The 12,829-nt window shown below is 40.0% G+C and overlaps 1 protein-coding gene across 1 annotated transcript in view; it reads left to right on the forward strand.

Moving 5' to 3' along the window:
• LOC127416355 (MAM domain-containing glycosylphosphatidylinositol anchor protein 2-like) overlaps nt 1-12,829 on the forward strand; it is a 232,397-nt gene that overhangs the window by 152,820 nt on the left and 66,748 nt on the right. The gene's annotated exons all lie outside the window — the stretch shown is intronic.

Raw genomic sequence — 12,829 nt, forward strand, 5'->3', positions numbered from 1 at the left:
TTAAAAAAATATGATCAATACACTTTCATATGTCCGTCTTGTGTCATTTTTCATTATCATCTTCATCTCACACCCGTGGAACCCTGACCGGATCGATCCACGGGCGGAGAGAGCACCAGCGGACCGCTACCAACACCAGACCCGCCTTCACTCACTGGGACGTCCGCCCATCACTGACTGGTGATTTTTATTATGACTGGTTTGACAGGGTTTCTTATGCTGTGTTTAGATTTGTGAAAATGATTGAATATTGGTTGTTAAAGGGACAGTTCAGACAAAAGGAGATATTAGGTGGAGTGACTGTGGCAACTTCCACACAAATATGTTTTGGTTTGAAAATGTATTAAATTCTCCACGTTTATGCCTCTTTCGATAGCGCTCGCCAGAACTCTATACTTTGGAAAACGGTTCTGTTATGTAGCTGAAAACTGATTTTCTCCCCAATTTGGAATGCCCAATTCCCAATGCACTCTAAGTCCTTGTGGTGGCGTAGTGACTCACCTCAATCCGGGTGGTGGAGGACGAATCTCAGTTGCCTCCACTTCTGAGACCGTCAATCTGCGCATCTTATCACGTGGCTTGTTGAGCGCATTACCATGTAGACCTAGTGCGTGTGGAGGCTCACACTATTCTCCGTGGCACAACTCACCATGCGCCCCACCGAGAGCGAGAACCACATTATAGCGACCATGAGGAGGTTACCCCATGTGATTCTACCCTCCTTAGCAACCGGGCCAATTTGGTTACTTAAGAAGCCTGGCTGTAGTCACTCAGCACGCCCTGGATTCGAACTCGCGACTCCAGGTGTGGTAGTCAGCGTCAATACTCGCTGAGATACCCAGGCCTCCCAAAAACAGAGGTTTCAAACCTAAACGGATGATTGTGGATGTGGCCTGAGGCTTAACATTCTGCCTAACATCTCCATTTGCCTTGAAGAAAGTCATACAGATTTGGAACAGCATGAGGGTGAGTAAATGATGACAGAATTTCCATCTTTGGTCTAACCATTCCTTTAACTTTTTCAGATTTGAAACTTCATTCTTTACGGTGTTTTTTAGTAGTTAACTGCATCTTGATTATTTGTCAGATGTTTTTCTGTACTTGGATTTTATCTGCCTTCCTGCATAATGTGTAGAAGATGATCTGCTGATAATCCACATGCAGTAAATCGATGTGATCAATGACTCCTGCAGTGTTTGTTTCCTCATTAGCAGTTTAAGATGTGCTGCTCGGATCACTTTGAATTTAGTGCACAAGCCTACGAAGTAAAAGAAAGTTGTAGCACTTTACAGTGTTATCAGCGATTAAAATTAAACAATGAAAATCTTTTGATTATTAAATGGGGCTTTGAAGATATAATTTGTTCAGATGAAAGGAGTCTATATCAAGATCTGTGAGTCTATTGTGTCAATGGCAGATGTAATAGATGTGAATCTGGGTCAATTAAATGTCTTCCACTGGCATCATCTGACGTTCTATAAGATCTGTGTGGTGATTTATGTGTTTCAAAACTCAGCCCCAGTTCAACAGTGTTTCTTGTTTAGGGTTGGGAACTGGTTCCATATTTAAAAAACGTTCAGTTCTGTTAATGGTTCCTGAAAGTGCAGTTGTCCACCTGATGCAGATGGAACACCGTATTAAAACACTGTGACAGTGTTTCCTACAGCGCAAAACGCACTGCACGTCCAGTGTAGTCTGATTCTTAACGAATGACTTTAATGAGCCGGTACTTTTTAGTTAATCAAAGCATAAATTTACCAGTGTGGTTCCCAAACGAATGACTCCCATGAACTGTTCCTCAAAAACACTTATACATCAGTCGAAGCGGTAACTGAATGGATCTTAATGACGTGTGATTTATGACTTTCATCATGTCCAACTGAAAACTAAAAACTGTTACTGTGTTATTTAATGTTGCACTGAAGGCTTGTGAGATTAAATCAGGCAGACACATGAGTTTTGTTGTAATCATTGGAATTTTATAAAATAATAAATGAATTCATAAATATGTCAGCACATATTTGTTGTTTTGTTTATTATTGGATTGCATTTAGGCCTATAAAAATTCTGTGTAAACGCGTTATACGAGAATTGTATTAAATGCAGTAAATACAAGCAGAAGTGCATCAAAAATGCAAAAAGTGTCATTAATGGGACCGTTAAATGGATATTCCGGGTTCAATACAAGTTAAGTTCAATCGACAGCATTTGTGGTATAATATTGATTACCTCAAATTAATTTCGACTCGTCCCTCATTTATTTTAAGTCTGTGTTCCAATGAGACACTTACAATGGAAGTCAATGGGGTCAATAATCTGTAAACATTAAAATACTCACTGTTTCAAAAGTATAGACACAAGACATAAACAATATGTGTGTTAACATGATTTTACTGTGATACACTTACTAACCACATCTGTGGAAAGTTATAGACAATTTTACAACTTTGTTGCCATGACGATGTAATGTCAGCAAACCCTTATCCTTGTGTGACCCCGTGTCCACATGTGTGGACGTTGTATTTTTGGCTTTGCTATACACAATGCATAATTTAAATGAATTTAAACTGACTGAATACTGTTCACAAGACTCAACACTGTCATTTAAGTGTTAAACTTCTGGCGCACAGCGTCATGTGACACAACAGCATGCCGTTGATTTCTGTGAAACGTGCGTATGGGTCGCTGCCAACAAAAGTGCCTCTGGTAAGAAACCTCTTTACGTTTTTTGATTGAAACCTGTTTGGTTGTAAAGAGTAGCGTCTGTAGTTTTGTTTGATATGCCGCTTTAAAAAATCCATTCATTTTTCGTGCGTCAGCGCGCTGATAAACATGATGTCCACATATGTGGAAATTAGAACCGTATTCCCTCAAAAGTTGAAAAAAAAACATATATTATATTATTTTGAATAACTTTCAACATTAACACATCTGTGGGTCATTTTGCTTCATTTTAATATAAACTTTGAATACAGTATTTTATTGTGTTATCACTGTACAATACGGTTCTATTCATTAACATTAATAAATGCATTCTTATATATTTACTGTACATTATCACATGGAGAATAAATGTATTCATGCAAAAGCTGAAAATGTGTCTTTCAGAGGCTTTATATGGAGTTAGGATGAAAATAAGGTGCATTTCAAACTGTTCTGAGACCAGTGCAGACAGACAGCACACTGGAGGTTAAGTCATTCACTAAATAGGGAGCAAGGGAGCATCCTATAGCTCTCTATGCAGTTAAGTGCATTCACTCCTAAAATCTGATCAAAAGTTCAGTTTCAGGCTGCAGATGATGTTTGGATCACTCAACATGTTTGACAGACATGAGACAATGATAATCAGTACATAGATTCAGAATTTATAATGTATCATTTTATTTTAACATGGTTGACAGTGATTGGATGATGCTGGACATTACTTTGAATCAGAATTATTTAATCACCTTTATAGAAAATCAGCTGTAATGTCTCAAAAACATGAATAATCAACATTTCTGGACACATAATAAACTGATGAAACAAATCTGACTTTAGCTTAATATTAATAAAAAATTTCACAACTTAGTCCTGCTGTCCACATATGAGGACATACATTTTTAGGAAAACTGTTTTCTCTAGAATTATTTTTTTGCTTGTTTATTAGGTGCTACTAGTAACAAATCAAAAAGGGAAATGGAAAATGCACACAGCAGTCACACTCGGATCTCAGGAGGTTAAACCCTAAAACGACTGTAAAGATGATGATTTAAACAACTCTACAGCTGAAATAATACACAAGTTTTAACAGAATTAATGTAAGTGCTTTTATAAAATTAGAAAAAAATCTTTTCTGACTTTAAACCCTCCACAAATTGACCCCATTGACTTCCATTGTAAGTGTCTCACTGGAGCACACATTTAAAGAAAAGGAGGGACGAGTCGAAATTAATTTGTGTGGTAATCAAAATTATGCCACAAATGCTGCTGATTGAACTGAACTTGTATTGAACCTGGAATATTCCTTTAAGCTCCCATTAATGGCACTTTTTGAATTTTTGAGGAAGAAATATTTCGTATTAAGAAATGCAATTCTTGGGGTCTGGGTAGCTCAGCGATTACTGACGCTGACTATCACCCCTGGAGTCGCGAGTTTGAATCCAGGGCGTGCTGAGTGACTCCAGCCAGGTCTTCTAAGCAACCAAATTGGCCCGGTTGCTAGGGAGGGTAGAGTCACATGGGGTAACCTCCTCGTGGTCGCTATAATGTGGTTCTCGCTCTCGGTGGGGCGTGTGGTGAGTTGTGCGTGGATGCCGCGGAGAATAAGCCTCCACACGCGCTATGTTTCCACGGTAACACGCTCAACAAGCCACGTGATAAGATGTGCGGATTGACGGTCTCAGATGCGGAGGCAACTGAGATTCGTCCTCCGCCACCCGGATTGAGGCGAGTCACTACGCCACCACGAGGACTTAGAGCGCATTGGGAATTGGGCGTTCCAAATTGGGGAGAAAAGGGAAGAAAAAAAATGCAATTCTTATTAACTAACAGCATTAATATCACACTGATTTTAATTAGCTCTTTATTTGGCCATTAAGTTTTCTAAATATACTGATATACACACTTAACTGTGCTAAAACACAAGCTCTCAGCTTATCGCTTTAACTGGAGCTTTAATGTGAATTCAGATTCACATTTGGATAAAAGCATCTGCTAAATGATTCAATGTAAAAGTACAGATTTTTTTTCAAACAGACAAAAACAGAGTTGAAATCATATTTCAACATCATCCATAATGTCAGTTATAACTTAAAAATCGATTATTTTCTGCAAAAATTCTGTATCTGTGTACCACTAAAATTTGTCATGCATTGTTTTTCTCATCAAGCCGTCAACATGCTCATAACACGCCCTTGTGTTGTTGCCCACGAGCTGCTGTCAGGATTAGCTGTTTGTGCCCGCCGCAGAGCTTCTAAAGGACCAATTAAAGCTCTTAATAAAAGTATTTAGAGCAGATTACACCATACGTGTGCCAGAGATTCACGCTGTGGCAATGTTTGGACTGAGATATTCACCGTTTGAACACAGCAGAGCCCAAATGCACCTGTTCCACAGTCCAGAGCTGACTGATATAGCAGCAAGAGAGAGATAAATGGTAATAAAATGTCCCTTTTCCATTGTACTTGTGCCCAGTTTGAAGTCATTTCACTGCAGGCAACACTGAAAAAATCATTTTCTTCATCAGTATTTCTGTCTTGTTTTCCAGTGAAATATCTTTGAAGGAATATTTCAGGTTCAGTACGAGTTCAGCTCAGTCGACAGCATTTGTAGCATAATGTTGATTATCACAATATATTATTTTGCTCTCGCCCCTCGTTTGTTGAAAAAATTTTTTTACTTTTTTTTCCAGTGAGACACTTACAATGGAAGTCAATGGGGTCAATAATCTGTAAACATTAAAATACTCACTGTTTCAAAAGTATAGACACAAGACTTAAACAATATGTGTGTTAACATGATTTTACTGTGATTAAATCACTTACTAACCACATCTGGGGAAAGTTATATAAGTGTTTTAACGCAGTGTTATTATAGTTACACAAATGCACACACTGCAGCTGCACGTGGCTCTCTCTCGAACTGCCGCATTTGCTGCACTTAACCCTCTGCTCAGCTGATTAGCCCGATTGGGGGCCGGGCCCCGCCCTCCTCCTGGTCACACTCCTCCCTCCTTTGTCTCAGGCTGGGGAACCCCCGACATGACCTACATCCCCCCCTGCCCTTTTGGCCCCGCCTGCCGGCTGGCTTTTCCCCACCTCTCTAGGGCTAGGGAGGGGGACGAGAGGAGGGAAAAAAAAAAAAGAGGAGAGGGAAATTGCAAAGTGGAGCGACAGAAAGATAGAGAGTGAGAGAGGAGAGAGAGGAATAACCTGGTTCGCCAGCGCCCAGATACGCTGTCGCCCGACCCTCAGCCACTTCCCAACCTCTGGCGGATGACAGCCGCTCCTCCCCGGGCGGACCGGAGCCAGTCCTCTGCATCCAGGCAGCCGGCAGCGATTCCTCCATCCCCCGGCGGACGGCCGCAGCTGCTCCTTTAGGTTGGCTGATAGTGGCGAGGACTCCACGACAGTGCATCCCTCCTCCTTCCCGGATTTCGGCACCAATGTGGCTCTCTCTCTCTCTTGAACTGCCACATTCCGCTGCACTTATCCCTCTCCTCGGCTGATTAGCCCGATCATCACAGACACTTTTGGAAATGTTCCATTTCTTGACACTTTTAATTATGATCCAACACAGATAACCTCACATTATACCGTTGAAGAAAGCTTAGGATGTCTTCTACTTTAGTCAAAATTAAAAATGAAGAAATGCTTAATACTGGGAACCTCTTTTTACCAAATCCCAGATTGTTTTTAAGCAGTAAAGTGGGACTGAGGGAAATGATTCTCTAGAAAGTATTTGGAATTTATTTTTATATTTTCTTAAACACTTTTACATCATAAATCATAATGCAACATTTACAAGCATTACACCTCAATTACAACCATTTTCTTTACCATTGCTTTTCCCATTGTGCTCATGAAATGAGCTCTGCCACACATCCCAAAGTAAAATCATCCGTTTAAAACAGGGATCAAGTGGCTCTTTGTTAAAAAATCAAGTGGCTCACTGGGTGTCTCACCATTCACCAACACATAATTGTTTAAAACTTTCTAGAGATAATTTTCCAACAGAAAGTGTTGGTGCAACTGCAAAGCTTGAAGTCAATGATTGACAATTGATTTCCTTTCTTCCAAATTTGTCGTACCGCCTACTCCTGGTGAACAAATTTGAAATGAACACCCGCCAAATGTGGATTTTTCATGCGGAGTATTTTGCTGATGTACCAGCCACTGTGGAAGGCAACCTGTAAGACTTCTCGGAGGGATGTTTTACAAGAAGTTAGATACAAATACGCACGTTTGACGAAACATGGTTTTATTTTGAAGAACAGACGAAAGAAAAGCCGCCAATGCGCGTCTGATTTTATACGTGCGCAGTGAGCTCTGCTGTTCACGAGTGCTATGAAAGCGCTTCTACACGCACATGTATAGAGTTCTGGGCCTCGTTTATAACTATTATAATAACTATTGATATTAGTTGTTAAGAAAATTTTCTACGAGCGATTTTATGAACGTTCGTTATTTTTTATGTGCACCCAGGTTGTGATATAGCACCTGCCACCCACAAAATGTGACGAGGCTCAATCCAGTTTGCGAGCTCCTCGTCCAAATGTGTTTCATGCGTGAGTAATTTTGCTCATCTACCTGCAACAGGTGGGTGACCTGTAAGACGTCTCAGAGTGATGCATGACGAGACATGCTGTTAGTCAAAAAGATGCACTTAAAGAAACACACTTTATTTTATTTTTAAGAACAGACTAAATAAAGGCCATCAGTGCTCGTGTCTGATTCGCTGTTTGTTCAGAGGTGTGCAGCGGGACCCTGTCTCATGGAGCAAGCACGTGTAAAGAGTTATCACTCCTTTTTCTCTGTTTCATTTGACTGAAAACTGTTTGGAAGAATAATGTAATCTATGAGAATGCTGCACATGATCTCCAATCATCTTGTGAGTTGCTGTGAGTTTAGTTCGCTTTATTTCCACGGAACAGTTTGCTCTTACACATTGTGAACGCAACTCTGCAGGTACAGTAACAGCTACAGAGCTGAAATATTCTTCTAAAAATCTTCATTTGTGTTCTGCAGAAGAAAGAAAGTCATACACATCTGGGGTGGCATGAGGGGGAGTAAATGATGAGAACATTTTCATTTTTGGGTGAACTGTCCCTTTAATTGTTTACTTCCCAAAGATTAGTTCAGTAATGATTTACAGTATAATGATTTAAGGAAATGCATATGGACACAGTGGGGATCAAGTTTAAATGTCCTTTGTCACTTTACCCATATTCACCCTATGTTATAACATTTGCAGCATTTACATTCCAAATTAAACATGATAATACAACTAGATACACAAGACTGCCCTGAGAAATGTAATGATGTTAGACTTTTTAAATGATACCAGTAAACGTTCAGCTTTGCCACCCATAAAAAATACTAAAAATAAAAGAAAATGAAAACTAACTAAACTGAAACTGAGAAAATGAAAACTAAACTAAAACTAACAGAATAACTGTGAAAACTAATGGAAACTAAAACTAATTTGGAATGACAAATTGACTATAAAATAGAAATAAAACTAAAATCCAAAACTATAATAACACTATTTAACGTTTACCGATTGGCCCCCTTCACTTCCACTGTAAGTGTCTCGCTGTACCCGCAAGTTTAGTTTTTTTTATAAATAAACGAGAGATGAGACCAAATAATTTTTGTGGTTCTCGACATTATGCCACAAATGCTGTCAACTGAGCTTAACTTCTATTGAACTTTTAAATCTTTCTATATTCCTTTTAAACAAGCTGCATTTACTTGAGAAGTAAAAAAAAAAAAAAAAAAGACTTGTTTCCAGAGAATACATCTTGGATTAAGCTTACTTCACTTGCCCCATTGATAAATTGCTTTTTGCTTGTTTTTAATATAAACCTCAGTAGACTTTGTTCAATTTAAGCCATGGTCACACTCAACACTCCATTTACAAAGACCGGAAATGCAAACTCAATGGAAGAAATTTCGAGAAGACGTGAAGATCAAAACATGACTGATCTCTTGGTTCAATACAAAGAATATATACAGTACTGTCAAAAGTCTGTCAAAAGGCACATAAGATGTTTCACAAAAGCATTTGTCTTAAGATGGTTATTTATATCTTCAGTTTTAGTGTGTCAATAGGAAATATAAATGTTAGACTCCCAAACAGTACTTTTGCAAATAGAAAAGGTTAGAATAGAAGAACAGAGAGCCCTGCAACAGATGTCATGGCCCCCACAGAGCCCCCACTGAACATCGAGTCAGTCTGAGATTACATAAAGAGACAGAAGCAATCGAGACAGCCTAAATAGATAGAAGAACAGGGAGCCCTGCAACAGATATCATGGCCCCCACAGAGCCCCAACTGAACATCGTGTCAGTCTGAGATTACATAAAGAGACAGAAGCAATTGAGACAGACTAAATAGATAGAAGAACAGGGAGCCCTGCAACAGATATCATGGCCCCCACAGAGCCCCCACTGAACATCGTGACAGTCTGAGATTACATAAAGAGACTGAAGCAATTGAGACAGTCTAAATAGATAGAAGAACAGAGAGCCCTGCAACAGATGGCATTGCCCCCACAGAGCCCCCCACTGAACATCGTGTCAGTCTGAGATTACATAAAGAGACAGAAGCAATTGAGACAGTCTAAATAGATAGAAGAACAGGGAGCCCTGCAACAGATGGCATTGCCCCCACAGAGCCCCCCACTGAACATCGTGTCAGTCTGAGATTACATAAAGAGACAGAAGCAATTGAGACAGACTAAATAGATAGAAGAACAGGGAGCCCTGCAACAGATGTCATGGCCCCCACAGAGCCCCCCACTGAACATCGAGTCAGTCTGAGATTACATAAAGAGACAGAAGCAATTGAGACAGACTAAATAGATAGAAGAACAGGGAGCCCTGCAACAGATGGCATGGCCCCCACAGAGCCCCCACTGAACATCGTGTCAGTCTGAAATTACATGAAGAGACAGAAGCAATTGAGACAGCCTAAATAGATAGAAGAACAGGGAGCCCTGCAACAGATGGCATGGCCCCCACAGAGCCCCCACTGAACATCGTGTCAGTCTGAGATTACATGAAGAGACAGAAGCAATTGAGACAGCCTAAATAGATAGAAGAACAGGGAGCCCTGCAACAGATATCATGGCCCCCCACAGAGCCCCCCCACTGAACATCGAGTCAGTCTGAGATTACATAAAGAGACAGAAGCAATTGAGACAGACTAAATAGATAGAAAAACTGTGGCAAATTCTCCAAGAAGTTTGGAACATCCTATCTGCCACAACCAAGAAAAACTGTGTCCAGGTGTATCTAGGAGAATTGGTGCTGTTTTAAAGGCAAAGGTTGTCACACCGAATATTGATTTAGCTTTTTTATGTTTACTTGGCTTTGTATGACATTAAGTGATAAATGAAAACTATTTATGGCATTATTTTTGAAGACATCCTCACAAAGCAACATTTTTCACAAGTGCCTAAAACTTTTGCACAGTACTGTGTTTCAAAACTGTGTTTTTATTGTTGCAGGAAAGTGAGTAGACAGTACATTTTTTAAATTTTGAATACAATAAAAATCATTACAGGATTTGTTATTTATGATTTATTAAAACTAGAAGCCCTCATGACAGCATATCCATTGTGATTTTGCATTGCATGCTAAAATGTGACCAAAAAACAATTTGCCAATGGGGTAAGAAAAATTAGGGAGTGACAAACCAGGCGGATTTATCTGAGGTGTATTATAATGCAATAACACACTAGTGTGGAAAAATGACGGTGTGGTCGTCTCTACTATTGTTGTACAGAAAAGTAGCGGAAAATTAGTGTAGACTTGTAATAAGTGCCGTCTTAAAAAGTACAAGTCTAGTTTGTTGTTTAAAGTCAGCCAGTCTGATCAGAGTTAGAAAGTGCTTTCAAGTTTTGTGTGTAATATTCATCAGATGGTCAGTGATTGACAGATTGTGGGCGTGTCGTCTGAAGCGGAGACAATCAGGTAATGGCCACGTCATGTCATCGTTTTCCAAAGTGGGTTGTTATGGAGGGTGTTTAATAAACACTCAATTTTCGGTGGAAGAAAACGCAGCTATAGTGTGGACGAGAGGCGAAAACGTAGCAAAATTAATGCATTTTCGAGCGAACGCATATTTGTTTGGATGTAGCCAAAGAGTTTCGAGAATTCTTCTTGCCATCCAGCGTAATATCCGATCGTCTTGTTCGCGCCGTTCAAACCATAGTGCACCATCACTTGCTCATTTGACACAAAATGATTTTCCTCATTTGAAACTGCACTGCTAATGATTTATTCATGTAGAGTGAGACTGCAAGTGGAAAGATGTTCCCTCTGATAGCAGAAGGATTAAAGAATGACGAAATGTGTGGAATAGTGAGTAGTTTTCTATTCTCATTCGAAGAGGTGAAACACAATCAATCTTCATTCTGCTCGCTGGCTTTAATGAAGCTGTAGCACGAGTGAGCGAGGGAAAGTGAGAAAGAGAGAGCTCGATGCTTCTATCAGTTGCCAGGCAATTAATCCTCACATTAGTCGTTATATTTAAATGCACTGTGATAATGAGGATGGCAGACCAGCTAAGATAGCAAGTTCAATCAACATTACGTTCTATTCGTCCTTTAGCGTGACTCCTGGATTGATCAAAACGGCAAATCGAAACGATTAGTTCTCAGTGCTTGAGTTAAACTTCATTTATCTGGAAAGAACTGCCCGAGTGCAGAGGAAGAGCGAGAGTGGCGATCGGAGATTGTTGGTGATTCGCAAAGTCTTTGTGGAGCAGAAACCAGCAAAAGTTTCTCATGTTGGTTTGGATGCACAATCAGCTGTAAATAATACGGTTGACATCTAGAGAGAAGTGTGGCCACTGACCGAAGTATGATACACAGAGACCTCAAAAAGTTTTTGGGACACTTAAAATCACACTTTAAAGGGATAGTTCGCACAAAAATTTAAATTCGTCATTTACTCGCCCTCGTGCCATCCCCGAGACATGCTAGTTTAACCGCTGGAGTCGTATGTATTAATGAGGCTTGATAAGAATGTTGTGCCTGACCCCAATGTAATACTGTATTATACGCGAATTATACTGTATATATTCTAATGAAATGGAAACTACTGCTCAAGAAATGGTAATGTTCCCAAACCCCCTGCACACGATGGAGAAAGTATCATCTACCCAACCACCCAGTTTAAAGTTATATGTGCCTTAACATGAACTTCTGTCAAAACATTACTGTAGCCTAGAAACATGGGATGAATATGAGATTTGTAATGCAAGGCACTTGTGATCATCATTGCAGAACTCTTAATAATAATAATAATAAATGTCTTTATCCTCATCTAGAAGATGAACGACTAATGTCTTTGGAGTTCATCCTGGATTAACTGCAGAGGTTCACATAGATGCATTGTTCTTTGTTAGTTGACTGATGAAGGCTTTTGTTGGCAATTAAATTATAGTCTATTTATTCCATTTCAAGAGTGTAGCCCATCAATAGACAAAGGTGATGCAGGTAGAGATCAATGAGGTGCATCGCAGTTCAACCGGCAGGTCATTTCGGTGAGGTTCGGTGGGGTCCATCCTAAGTCCAAGGTTCAGGCAGGGGCATATGAAGACGGAAGAAGCTACAGTAAACATGTGGTATGCAATGCAGGAAGAAATAACATGAGCGGATGCCATGACTTACCGCAGATGTTTGTTATGGTTGTTCTTGAGCAGCGAGGGTTTGAGATCGATGTGGTTCCTGATCAGCAGATGTTTAAGATTGATGCAATAATCAGAGGAGAAAACAAATGTGCGCAGTCGAGACGTGAGATGTAGACAAGCGGGAAAAGAAAAAAGAGAGAAAACGGGTGCGCGCGGTAAAATACACGCAGTTGAAACTGTAGAAAAGCAGGAAAAACCCGAAGCATGTGGCAAAATGGCAAAGGATAAAACGATGAGCATATAAGAATAAGAATAAGCAATGCTAAGCAGGCTAGCAAGCTACAAACAACCGTGCAGCATGCCGGCAGCAACCGGAACAGGAAGTCAACCGGAACTGAGTATATACACAACCGGAGCCCGAACTGAAACCCGACGCAAACTCTGAGTGCTTGGCCAATGCCTTACCAATAAGCAGTTGAACATACTG

Source organism: Myxocyprinus asiaticus, chromosome 25 (genome assembly GCF_019703515.2).
Source record: "Myxocyprinus asiaticus isolate MX2 ecotype Aquarium Trade chromosome 25, UBuf_Myxa_2, whole genome shotgun sequence".
Lineage (NCBI taxonomy): Eukaryota > Metazoa > Chordata > Actinopteri > Cypriniformes > Catostomidae > Myxocyprinus > Myxocyprinus asiaticus.